The sequence below is a fragment of the Manis javanica genome, chromosome 5, assembly GCF_040802235.1.
Source record: "Manis javanica isolate MJ-LG chromosome 5, MJ_LKY, whole genome shotgun sequence".
In the NCBI taxonomy this organism is placed as follows: Eukaryota; Metazoa; Chordata; class Mammalia; order Pholidota; family Manidae; genus Manis; species Manis javanica.
Genome location: NC_133160.1, coordinates 133870288 through 133884890, shown reverse-complemented (window position 1 = coordinate 133884890; position 14603 = coordinate 133870288).

The following is a 14603-nucleotide window of genomic DNA, read 5'->3' as shown; positions in this document are numbered from 1 at the left end:
ATCAATAAAGGAATCTGAAGAAGATGAGAACAAGATAGACAACAGAGTTGTTAAGATCTCTCAGCTTATTTAATACCCATTAACAGACAAGCCAAGTGGATCATAAGCTATTTTCAAAGTTTAGAGACTGCATTGAGATTCCTTACAGTATCTGGTAATGAAAGGGATTAAAAGGTCATCTTGGAGTTCATTGTAAAGCCAACACACAATGAATTAGGGAAGAGAAATCCAAAGTCACCATAAAAGGAATGGCTCCCAACATTACAAGACTAGTCTGAAAGGATAAAATATGCCTTGTATCTAAAAAGCCTATCAGAATGTGGATGGTTAGCCATGGATACTGAGAAATAGGAGAGTCACAGAACTGTTAACAGCCTTCATCCAAGCTCTTATGGAGAGAGAATGACTGGATTGAAGGAGTCAATCTATCAGTCCCAGTGGCAAAGTACTATGATTACACATGCTAACTTACTGACTTCTTTAAAATACCATGTAGTGCTATATCGGTCAAGGTTCTTTTGTTGCAAGTGGCAGAAACCAGCCCTAAATAGCTTGAGCAAGAAGAGGAGCTTTATTATGAGAGAACACAGGGATGTCTCCAGAAAGAGTAAAGCTGCTGAGCCTCTGAAGGACCTGGAACAGGGAGCTGGCAGACACTGCCCCAGTATCTCTCTCTGGTGCCCCATAGTCCTCATCTCTGTTTCTCTGGCAAGTCTACTTCACTCATTCCCCTCTCCCTTTCTCCACAGACCAGCCTCAGCTAGCTCTGGCAGCACATAGGCAGGCATCATACTCTACTGTGGCAGCTCCAATCCCAGGTTTATGTCACTTCATTCAAGCAAACAGAACATACTAGATGGAATCTCTGGGTCTAAATTGCAAATTCATGGGAGAGAATCTGATTAACCCCATCTAAATAAGTTCAGACATCATCCATTTCCTTGTGGACAGTGGTACAAGGTTATAATATAAAATCATGGGCGGGGCGGGAGGGGGACCCTCAAGGTGGTGGAGTATGAAAGCAAGATGGAAACCTCCTCCCACACACACACAAAGGAAGCCAATACCTCTCCAGCCCTCCCTTGGCCCACAAACACAACTAAACCTGAAAATGAACTGAAGACTGCAAAACAGACCATCTACACCTGGGGAAAAAGAGAAGACCATACAGACAAGGGTAAAGTGGCAGAGCCATGACAAAGTGGGACCCCAGCCCTTTCCCCATCCCAGCCCACAGGTGGGAGGGAGAGAAAAGGAACAGGGAAGGGATAGGTACCCAGGAACTATGGCCCTGGAGATCTGCTTCAGGAATATGAGTCCACATTGCATTGGGTTCTGGTGCTTAAAGGGGTTGGACGTCAGGGACAGTTGGAACACTGGGAGGACAGGCAAGCTTGATGGTCCCACTGAGACCAAACTCTGAGGCAGCACTTTGAAAGATTTTCCAGCAGTGAGAGAAAAGCCAGAGGGGTGAAAGTTGGACAGGGCTGTCTGTGCAGGATAACAGGCAGGTGGACAATACCTCTCCAGCCCTCCCTTGGCCCACAATGTTGAGCATTCTCAGGAGCCCCAGATGCTCCATCCCCCTCACTGGTGGCTGGGCCCCACATAGGCTTCCTGCATTCCACCCATCTGCTAGCCCACTCAACCCAGCAGCATTCATCTTTGCTGCCTGGCAGGCACAGGGAGAATCTCCCAGTTTTAACAGCTGTATCTCAGCCCAACTGGAGAGACCCTTGCAGGAGCCAACTCCAAAAGCTCCTTCCTCCTCACAGGTGGCCAAGCTTGGTGCTGCACACCTCACTGCTGCTAGAAGGCACCCACAGGACTCACTGCTGCAGCAGTGTTTCCCTGCAGCACTTCTAACTGCCTCTGCACTTGACATGGCCTCCCACCATTGGACTTATGATGCCCTCTTTTCTGCACACCACCCCAAGCCCAAGGGCCCTTCCACCACGTGACTCCATGCCACTGTGGAGCACCCAAGGGCACCACAAGCAAGTGACTTGCCACTGCCATGAGACTATGCACCCTGCCCTTGTGTAACTCATCCTGCAACTGCCCTCTCCACCCCATTAACCCAGCAGCCCACTATCACTGCAAGGCAGGCAGAGGGTGGCCCCACCCACAATGATCCTAGAAGAAACCACTGCTTGATCACATAAACTTGGTAGAGGCAAACCACCAGCATCAGCAGACTGACGTAACCCACTGCAGGTAGACAGAAAGGCAATCCCGCACATTGCCCACCAATAGCAGCTGGAGCTCCACAGCAAAGGAAAAGTAGGCACTGGAGAGGAAAGAATCCTGAGTTCTGGGCACCACAGGATACCTTCTTCATAAAGCCATTACTCTCTAGATCAGGAAGCATAGCAGATCCATCTAAAACAAAGGAAGAAACACAGAAACTCTGACAATATGAGGAGGCAGAATAATATATTCCAAACAAAACTACAGGATAACACAACAGAAAAAAGGCTAAATGAAAGGGAGATTACCAATCTTCTTGACAGAGATTTCAAAGTAGAAGTCATACATATGCTCACTGATCTGCAGAAGTGTATTAACGATCTCAGGGAGGACTTCAACAAAGAGATGCCAGAATGAAGAATACAGTAACTGAAATGAAACACAAAATGGAGGGAATGAACAATAGATTGCTGCAAGTAGAGGAGACAATCAATGAGATGGAAATTGAGAAAAAGAACACAAGGAAACTGAGAGCAGAGAGAAAAAAGGATCTCTGGGAATGAAAGAATGATAAGAGATCTGTGTGACCAATCCAAATGAAACAATATTCACACAATAGGGGTACCAAGAGAAGAGAGAGACAAAGGGATAGAAAGTCTCTTTGAGGAAATAATTGTTGAAAACTTCCCCACTCTGGAGAAGAAAATAGACATTCAGGTCATGGAAACACAGAGAGCCCCTAACAAAAGGAACCCCAGCAAGACAACACAAAGACTTAATAATTAAAATGGTAGAGATTATGGATAAGGATAGAGCATTGAAAGCAGCCAGAGAGAGAAAAAATATTACTTATAAGGGAAACCCCATCAGGCTATCAGAAGATTTTTCAGCAGAAACTTTACAGGCCAGAAGGGAGTGGCATGAAATATTTAATGTACTGAAATAGAAGGACCTTCAACCAAAAATCTTCTACCCAGTAAAATTATCATTTAAATTTGAAACAGGGATTAAACAATTTCCACATAAATGAAGGCTCAAAGAATTTATAACAACAAAATCATGATTACAGGATATGTTAAAGGGACTGCTATAGATGGAAATATTCCTAAAGCTAAATAGTTTTGATTATGATATCTAACACATAAAGTGTGGAGGAGGAAGAAGAAAAAAAGATCTTTTAGACTGTGCTTGAAATACAGCAATCAGCAATCAGCAACTTAATATAAACTTTTATATAGTCAGGAAGCTATACTTGAACCTTAGGTAATCACAAACCTAGAGCCTATAATAGATACACAAACACACATGCAAAAAACATAGGTACACCTAAATATATAAAATAAATACCAACAGAATTAAAGGGGCAAATAGATTACAATACATTTATTGTAGAAGACTTTAACACACCACTCACATCAACAGACAGATCAACCAGGCAGAAAATAAATAAGGAAACAGAGGCACTGAAGAATGCATTAGATCAGATGGATTTAAGAGACCATCTACAGCACACCCCACCCAAAAGAAGCAGGATACACATTTTTCTCAAGTGTATATGGAATGTTCTCCAGAGTAGATCACACAGTAGGCCACAAAAAGAGCATCAATAAATTAAAAAACATTGAAATTGTATAAAGCAATTCCTGAGACCACAATGGTATGAAACCAGAAATAAATTACACAAAGAAAATAAAAAGACCTACAAATACATGGAGGCTAAAGAACATGCTTCTAAATAATCAATAGATCAATGATCAAATTAAAACAGCAATTAAACAATACATGGAGACAAATGAAAACAAAAATACAACAATCCAATATATGGGATGCCACAAAGGCCATTCTTAGAGGGAAGTACATAATAATAAAGGCCTACCTCAAGAAACAAACAATCCCAAATAGACAGTCTAAACTCACAGTTAAAGAAGCTGGAAAAAGAAGAACAAATGAAACCCAAAGTCAGTAGAAGAAGGGACATAATAAAGATCAGAGCAGAAGTAAATAAAATAAGGAATAAAAAATAGAAAAAGTTAATGAAACTAAGATTTGGTTCTTTGAGAAAATAAACAAAATACCCCCTAGCCAGACTTACCAAGAAAATAAGAGAGTACATAAATAAACAAAATCAGAAATAAAGAAGGAACAGTCACAACAAATACCACAGAAATACAAAGAATTATTAGAGATTACAATGAAAAATTATATGCCAATAATTGGACAGGAGAGATGGACAACTTTCTAGAAAAATACAACCTTCCAAGATTGACCCAGAAATTATCACAAAATCTGAACAGACCAATTACCATCAATGAAATTAAATTGGTAATCAAAAAACTCCCAAGAAACAAAAATCCAGGGACAGGTGGTTTCACAACTGAATTCCACTAAACATTTAAAGAAACACTTGCACCCATCCTTCTTAAAGTATTCCAAAAGGTAGAAGAGGAGGGAATACTTCAAAAATCATTCTATGAGGCCATCATCACTCTAATACCAAAACCAGGCAAAGACACTACAAAAAAAATTATAGACCAATATCCCAGATGAACATAGATGCAAAAGTGCTAAACAAAATATTAGCAAATAGAATTAAAAAATACATCAAAAGGATCATCTACCATGACCAAGTGGTATTTATTCCAGGGATACAAGGATGGTATAATATTTGTAAGTCCATCAGTATTATACACCACATTAACAAAAAGAAGGATAATAACCATATGATCATCTCAGTAGATGCTGGAAAAGCATTTGACAAAATTCAACATCCATTTGTGATAAAAACTCTCAACAAAATGGGCATAGAGGGTATGTACCTCAACATAATAAAGGCTATATATGACAAACCCACAGCCAACATCATACTCAACAGCAAAAAGATGAAAGCTTTTCCTCTAAGATCAGAAACAAGACAAGGATGTCCACTCTCACAACTTTTATTCTTCATAGTACTGGAGGTCCTAGCCATGGCAATCAGACAACACAAAGAGATAAAAGGCATCCATATTGGTAAGGGAGAACTTAAGTTGTCACTATATGCAGATGACATGATATTATACATTGAAAACCCTAATGCCTCCACCAAAAAACTACTAGTATTAATAACTGGATTCAGGCCAATTGCAGATTACAAAATCAATACACAGAAATCTGTTGTATTCCTATATACTAACAACAAACCGGCAGAAAGAGTAATCAGGAAAACAATTCCATTTACAATTACATCAGAAGAATAAAAAACCTGGGAATAAACCAAGGAAATGAAAAACCTATCTTCTGAAAACTATAAGACACTCATGAAAGAAGCTAAAGAAGATATGAATAAGTGGAAATCTATCCCATGCTCATGAATGGGAAGAATTTATATTGTCAAAATAACCATCCTGCCCAAAGCAATCTACAGATTCAATGCAATCCCTATCTAAATACCAAAAGCATCTCCCAATGGACTAGATAGAACAAATAGTTCTAAAATTCATATGGAACCAGATTGATGGACTAAAGATGGCAGCATGAGAGGAGAGACAGAGGTTTCCTCCTAAAACTGCATACAATTAGAAAATTGGTGCAACTAATCCTGAGAGAGCAACAGGAAAGAGGACAGCATCAGACTGCACACACCTGGAAAAAAGAGCAGACCCCACCGAACGGGGTAATGTACCAGAGCTGAGGCTCCACGGGACCCGAGCCCTTCCCCCACCACAGCTCACCAGTGGGAGGAAGAGAAATGGAGCAGGGAGGGAGTGGAAGGCCTGGGACTGCTGAATACCTAGCTCCAGGGATCTGCACTGGGAGCACAAACCTACATTTCATAGTTCTTTCATGAAACTCGCATGACTACTGGGTTGGAAAGTTAATACAGGCAGAGTTCCTGGGGAGACTGGGATTCTAGCCGCTTGTGGAAAGCAGGGATCCATATCCGGCTGCTCTGGGACAAAAACGTATACCTGTGTGCTCGGCTCACTGGCCCAGGCAGTGGAGACAGGCACAGCAGCCGGGAGGTGGGGAACAGCTCTTTTCTCCCCTCAGGCACCAGTACTGCTCCCCTGCGAACCCTGACATTGCTTCAGGGGCGGAGCAGCTCCAGAATAGAGCTTCTGGACACTAGAGGGCGCCATATACAAACATGAAACCCCAAAGGAATCTTGTCCAGAGTAAAATTATTAATACAACTCCTGAAAAAGATTTAAATGATATGGACCTAGTGACTCTTCCGGAAAGGGAGTTCAAAATAAAAATCATCAACATTCTAATGGAGGTATGGAAAGACATCCAAGAACTCAGGAATGAATTCAGGTCAGAGATCCAATCTTTGAAGAGCACGATGGAGGGTATTAAAAGCAGATTGGATACGGCGGAGGAGACAATAAATGAAATAGAAACTAGAGAAGAGGAATACAAAGAAGCTGATGCACAGAGAGGAAAAAGGATCTCTAAAAATGAAAGAATATTGAGAGAACTGTGTGACCAATCCAAGCAGAACAATATTTGCATCATAGGGATACCAGAAGAAGAAGAGAGAGAGAAAGGGATAGAAAGTGTCTTTGAGGAGGTAGTTGCTGAAAACGTCCCCAATCTGGGGAAGGACATAGTGTCTCAGGCCATGGAGATCCACAGATCTCCCAACACAAAGGACCCAAGAAAGACAACACCAAGACACATAGTAATTAAAATGGGAAAGATCAAGGATAAGGACAGACTGCTAAAAGTAGCCATAGAGAGAAATAAGATCACATACAAAGGAAAGCCCATCAGGCTAACATCAGACTTCTCAGCAGAAACCTTACAGGCCAGAAGGGAGTGGCATGATGTATTTAATGCCATGAAGCAGAAGGGCCTGGAACCAAGATGACTTTATCTGGTGAGATTATCATTTAAATTTGAAGGAGGGCTTAAACAATTTCCAGATAAGCAAAAGCTGAGAGAATTTATCTCCCACAAACCGCCTCTACAGTCTATTTTGGAGGGACTGCTATAGACAGAAGCATTCCTAGGGTTGAATAGCTGTCACCAGAGGTAATAAAACCACAGTGAAGAAAGTAGAACAGCTAATTATGAAGCAAATGCAAAATTACATTAACTATCCTCAAAGTCAGTCAAGGGATAGACAAAAAGTGCAGAATTTGCTACCTAATATATAAAGAATGAAGAAGGAAGAAAAAGGAGGAGAAATAGAAAAGAACATTTAGATTGTGTTTGTAACAGCATACTAAGTGAGTTAATTTAGACTCTGAGATAGTAAGGAAAGTAACTTGGAACCTTTGGTAACCATGAATCTAAAGACTGAAATGGCAATAAGTACATACCTATCGATAATTACCCTAAATGTAAATGGACTGAACGCACCAATCAAAAGACATAGAGTCACTGAATGGATAAAAAGACAAGACCCATCTATATGCTGCTTGCAAGACACTCACCTTAAACCCAAAGACATGCACAGACTAAAAGTCAAGGGATGAAAAAAGATATTTCATGCAAACAATAGGGAGAAAAAAGCAGGTGTTGCAGTACTACTATCAGACAAAATAGACTTCAAAACAAAGAAAGTAACAAGAGATAAAGAAGGACATTACATAGTGATAAAGGACTCAGTCCAACAAGAGGATATAACCATTATAAATATATACGTACCCAACACAGGAGCACCAGCATATGTGAAACAAATACTAAAAGAACTGAAGGAGGAAATAGAATGCAATGCTTTCATTTTAGGAGACTTCAACACGCCACTCACCCCAAAGGACAAATCCACCAGACAGAAAATAAGTAACAACACAGAGGCACTGAACAACACACTAGAACAGATGGACCTAATAGACATCCATAGAACTCTACGCCCAAAAAGAACAGGATACACATTCTTCTCAAGTGCACATAGAACATTCTCCAGAATAGACCACATACTAGGCCACAAAAAGAGCCTCAGTAAATACAAAAACACTGAAATTCTGCCAACCAACTTTTCAGACCACAAAGGTATAAAACTAGAACTAAATTGTACAAAGAAAGCAAAAAGGCTCACAAACACATGGAGGCTTAACAACACACTCCCAAATAGTCAATGGATCAATGACCAAATTAAAATGGAGATCCAGCAATATATGGAAATTAATGACAACAGCACAAAGCCCCAACTTCTGTGAGATGCAGTGAAAGCAGTTTTAATAGGAAAATATATAGCAATCCGGGCATATTTAAAGAAGGAAGAACAAACCCAAATGAATAGTCCAATGTCACAATTATCAAAATTGGAAAAAGAAGAACAAATGAGGCCTAAAGTGAGCAGAAGGAGGGACATAATAAAGATCAGAGAATAAATAAATAAAATTGAGAACAATAAAACAATAGAAAAAAATCAATGAAACCAAGAGCTGGTTCTTTGAGAAAATAAACAAAATAGATAAGCCTCTAGCCAGATTTATTAAGAGAAAAAGAGAATCAACAGAATCAGAAATGAGAAAGGAAACATCACGACGGACCCACCAGAAATACAAAGAAGTATTAGAGACTACTATGAAAAACCTATATGCTAAGAAGCTGGAAAACCTAAAAGAAATGGACAACTTCCTAGAAAAATACAACCTTCCAAGACTGACCAAGGAAGAAACAAAATCTAAACAAACCAATTACCAGCAAAGAAATTGAAGTGGTAATCAAAAAACTACCCAAGAACAAAACACCCAGGCCAGATGAATTTACCTCGGAATTTTATCAGACATGCAGAGAAGATATAATACCCATTCCCCTTAAAGTTTTCCAAAAAATAGAAGAGGAGTGAATTCTCCCAAACTCATTCTATGAAGCCAACATCACCCTAATACCAAAACCAGGCAAAGACCCCACCAAAAAAGAAAACTACAGACCAATATCCCTGATGAACACAGATGCAAAAATACTCAATAAAATATTAGCAAACCGTATTCAAAAATACATCAAAAGGATCATACACCATTACCAAGTGGGATTCATCCCAGGGATGCAAGGATGGTACAACATTCAAAAATCCATCAACATCATCCACCACATAAACAAAAAGAAGGACAAAAACCACATGATCATCTCCATAGGTGCTGAAAAAGTATTCAACAAAATTCAACATCCATTCATGATAAAAACTCTCAACAAAATGGGTATAGAGGGCAGGTACCTCAACATAATAAAGGCCATATATGATAAACCCACAGCCAACATCATACTGATCAGTGAAAAGCTGAAAGCTTTTCCTCTGAGATCGGGAACAAGACAGGGATGCCCACTCTCCCCACTGTTATTCAACATAGTACTGGAGGTCCTAGCCATGGCAATTAGACAAAACAAAGAAATACAAGGAATCCAAATTGGTAAAGAAGAAGTCAAACTGTCACTATTTGCAGATGACATGATATTGTACATAAAAAACCCTAAAGACTCCACTCCAAAACTACTAGAACTGATATCGGAATACAGCCTGTTACAATGGGTAAAGGTAGGCATTAATGTAAGAGGTGAGGATCGCAGAACTGATGCTTCCTTGTTTTATACATGAACAACTAATTCAAATTGTTCCCTGAAAGATTTTTCTGAAGGAGTACCTCCAGGTATTACCTCTGTCTACCTGCCATTGCTCCATTTTCATTGAAAAATCCTGAAACCATTTAGTACCCAAATATTCCCAAGGCTACTTAAGAATTCTCTCCTCTTGGCACAAGAACAGACCCATAGACTAGTGGAACAGACTAGAGAGTCCAAATATAAACCCAAGCATATATGGTCAATTAATATATGATAAAGGAGCCATGGACATACAATGGGGAAATGACAGCCTCTTCAATAGCTGCTGTTGGCAAAACTGGACAGCTACATGTAAGAGAATGAATCTGGATTATTGTCCAACCCCATATACAAAAGTAAACTCAAAATGGATCAAAGACCTGAATGTAAGCCATGAAACATAAAACTCTTAGAAAAAAACATAGGCAAAAATCTCTTGGACATAAACATGAGTGACTTCTTCATGAACATATCTCCCTGGGCAAGGGAAACAAAAGCAAAAATGAACAAGTGGGACTATATCAAGCTGAAAAGCTTCTGTACAGCAAAGGAAACCATCAATAGATCAAAAAGGTACCCTACAGTATGGGAGAATATATTCATAAATGACAGATCTAATAAAGGGTTGACATCCAAAATATTTAAAGAGCTCACGCACCTCAACAAACAAAAAGCAAATAATCCAATTAAAAAATGTGCAGAGGAGCTGAACAGTTCTCCAAAGAATAAATTCAGATGGCCAACAGACACATGAAAAGATACTCCACATCACCAGTCATCAGAGAAATGCAAATTAAAACCACAATGAGATACCACCTCACACCAATAAAGATTGCCACCATCCAAAAGACAAACAACAACAAATGTTGGCGAGGTTGCGGTGAAAGGGGAACCCCCCTACATTGCTAGTGGGAATGCAAATTAGTTCAACCATTGTGGAAAGCAGTATGGAGATTCCTCAAAAAGCTCAAAATAGAAATACCATTTGACCCAGGAATTCCACTTCTAGGAATTCACCCTAAGAATGCAGCACTCCAGTTTAAAAAAGACAGGTGCACCCCTATGTTTATTGCTGCACTATTTACAATAGCCAGGAAATGGAAGCAACCTAAATGTTCATCAGTAGATGAATGGATAAAGAAGATGTGGTACATATACACAACGGAATATTACTCAGCCATAAGAAAAAAACTGATCCTACCATTTGCAACAACATGGATGGAGCTAGAGGGTATTATGCTCAGTGAAATAAGCCAGGCAGAGAAAGACAAGTGTCAAATGATTTCACTCATATGTGGAGTACAAGAACAAAGAAAAACTGAAGGAACAAAACAGCAGCAGAATCACAGAACCCAAGAATGGACTAATGGTTACCAAAGGGAAAGGGACTGGGCAGGAGGGGTGGGTGGAGAGGGATAAGGGCAGGGAAAAAGAAAGGGGGCCTTACGATTAGCATGTATAATATGTGGGGGGCATAGGGAGGGACATGCAACACACAGAGGACAAATAGTGAGTCTACAGCATCTTACTATGCTGATGGACAGTGACTTTAATGGGGTTTGGGGGGAATACTTGGTGAAGGGGAGAGTCTAGTAACCATAATGTTCTTCATGTAATTGTAGATTAATGATATAAAATGAATATAAAAAAATTCATATGGAACCACAGAAGACCCTGAATAACTAAAGCAATCCTGAGAATGAAGAACAAAGCTGGGGGGAGTACATTCCTTAACTTTGAGCTCTACTACAAAACTCTAGCAATCAAAACAATATGGTACTGGTACAAGAACAGACCCATAGATCAATGAAATAGAATAGAGAGCCCTGATATAAACCCACATACATATGGCCAATTAATATATAATAAAGGAGCCATGAATATACAATGGGGAAAATGACAGCCTCTTCAATGACTGGTGTTGGTCACACTGGACAGCTACATGCAAGGGAATGAAACTGAATTATTGTCAAACTGCATACACAAAAGTAAACTCGAAATGGATCATAGACCTGAATGTAAGACATGAAGCCATAAAACTCTAAAATGAATGCATAGGCAAAAAAATTTCTTGATATGATATGAGCAATTTTTTCCTAGACACATCTCCTTGGGCAAGGAAAACAAAATAAAAAATGAATAAGTGGGACTACCTCAGACTAAAAAGCTTCTATATAGAAAAAGACACCATCAACAGAACAAAAAGGCAACCTACACCATGGGAGAATATATTCTTAACAATTTATCCAATAAGGTGTTAACATCCAAAATGTATAAAGAACTTATATGCTTCAACACCAAAAAAACAAATAACCTGATTAAAAAATGGGCAGAGGACCTGAGCAGACATTTCTCCAAAGAAACACAAATGGCCAATAGGCAAATGAAAAGGTGCTCCACATTGCTAATCATCATGGAAATGCAAATCAAAACCACAATGAAATATCACCTCAGACCAGTCAGAATGGCCACTATCCAAAAGACAAGAAATATTAAGTGTTGGTGAAGATGTGGAGAAATGGAAACCCCCCTACACTATTGGTGGAAATGTCAATTGGTACAGCCACTGTGGAAAACAGTACAGAGGTTCCTCAAAAAACAAAAAACAAAAATGCCATTCAACCCAGCAATTCCACTTCTAGGAATTTACCCAAAGAAAACCAAATTCCTGATCTGAAAAGATATATGCACTAGTTTATTGCTGCATTATTTACAGTAGCCAAGATATGGAAGCAACCTAAGAGTCCATCAATAGACAAGTGGATAAATAGGATGTGCTACATATATACAATGTAATATTATTCAGCTATAAAAAGAAAAGAAATCCACCTATTTGCAACAACGTGGATGGGTCTTGAGGCAGTGAAATAAATCAGGCAGAGAAAGGCAAATACCATATGATTTCACTTATTTGTGGAATATAAAAACAAAACAAAACAGATGGAACAAAACAGCAGTAGAATCAGACACTGAGAAAGGATGGGTGGTTGCCATGGGGGAGGGGTTGTGATGGGTGGGAAGGGAGGGTGAGGGAATAAAAGGGGCACAAATTCTCAATTATAAGTCGGTCATGGGGACAGTAGTACAGCATGGAGAATATAGTCACTGATTCTGTAACATCTTCCTATGTTGACAGATAGTTGCTGTACTAGTGGGGGTGAGGATTTAATAATATTGGTAACTGTGAACCACTGTGTTGTATACTAGAAAATAAAATAAGACTGTATCAATCAAACAATCAGTCAATCAATAAAACATGGCTACAAGAAGCCTATATTTAAGGAAGAGAGAGAAGGGTCTTTATTCTTAGAAGAAGTGAACCAGTGTGACCTGTGAAGACATCCCAAAAGACATTTTCTACACATAGGGACCATTATTATCCCTATTTTACAGATGAGGAAATTAAGGCATTCAGAGCTTAAATAATTTGCCCAGGGTCACAGAGGTTATCAGTGACAGGCTTAGGATCTTAAGTCAACTCTGTCTGAGTCTTAATTACTATGTTGTGATGGATCTGCAATCCCTATTCACCAAGCAACCTTCTTACTTGATATACCATCTTATAAAGCTTCTTTTACAGGCATGTACTGTTTATAGAAACTTCATCTATTCTAATTCTTATAATGTTTATAGTTATCATGATAAACTAATAGATTGGCATTCTGGCTCATAAGTTATAATTATGAATTTCGGTAATGTTGGTCCAGTCCTAAGAAATGGATGTATACTCAGTATTTTGATAAAATTGGGCCTGTTAAGGTTATGACTGAGCCTCTCAACAATGATGGCTGCAAAGGTTGTAAATAGTATCATTCAGGTATTACATGCTCCTGGGAAGTTTCTTAAAGGATAATTGCTGACCTTTCTGTCATGACAATCCTCTTCTTACCGCATGAAACATTTTTATTTCTGCAAAGACTGGGTCTCTATTTTCTCTATTAGGCCATGCAAAAAATTGCTAGGTTTTTGTTTGCAAACTAGGGAATGTATTTTCCATTTATCCATGCATTTCACAGTTATTATTAATTTATGTGCCAAGCAATGTGCTAGGCACTGTGAATGCAGTGAACAACACAGGCATGGCCTTTGCCCTCGGGTTGCTTGTAGTGCAGACTAACTTAAAATTTGAGGCAAGTAAAATTTCTTCAAACTGGTTTTGGGAGAAGAATGAGAATGAAAGGAAAAGAGAAGAAAGTGGAAAAGAGATGGGTGGGCCTTTTCCGACAGGCGAGAGTAAGAAAAGGAGAAGAGAAGAAAAATCCTGAGTTGATTAAAAAATAAGCCACAGGTAGGTTTCATGAGAGGTTATTAATATATTAATCACAAGAGCAATATCTTCCATCTTATCCCCCACTGGAAAAAAAGAAGTACATTGTGATATAAATAACTCAAACCAAAGCAGTCTTGGCTAAAGAGCAACTAGCACTAGGAATAGCCAAAGTACTGTATGACTATGGGCTTCTGACATGTCCATGGAATTCACTACTTCATCAACAATCATCAACAAATACTGTATGTATAACATTGCAAGTGCAATTTGATTCAACTGATAGATCCATCTGAAACCCAGCATGCTTAATTAACCAAATCACTGCTATGTTTTTGTCTATCCTAAAAGCAAATTCAGATTCTCTCCGATCTGTATTTCCCCCTATGACAGGAACAAGTTTGGTATATTCAAAGAAGAGCAGGAAGTCCAAGTTGCTAAATCAGAGTGAAGGAGTGGGAGAGTTATAGGGATGAGGTCAGAGAGGTGGGCCTGGTCATTAGAGCCTTGTAGATATGGGTAAAGACTGGGTTTGTATTCTAAATGCAATGGAGAACACTGCAGGGCTTTACCAATTAAAGATCATTCTAGATTCTGTAAATGAATTGTGTAA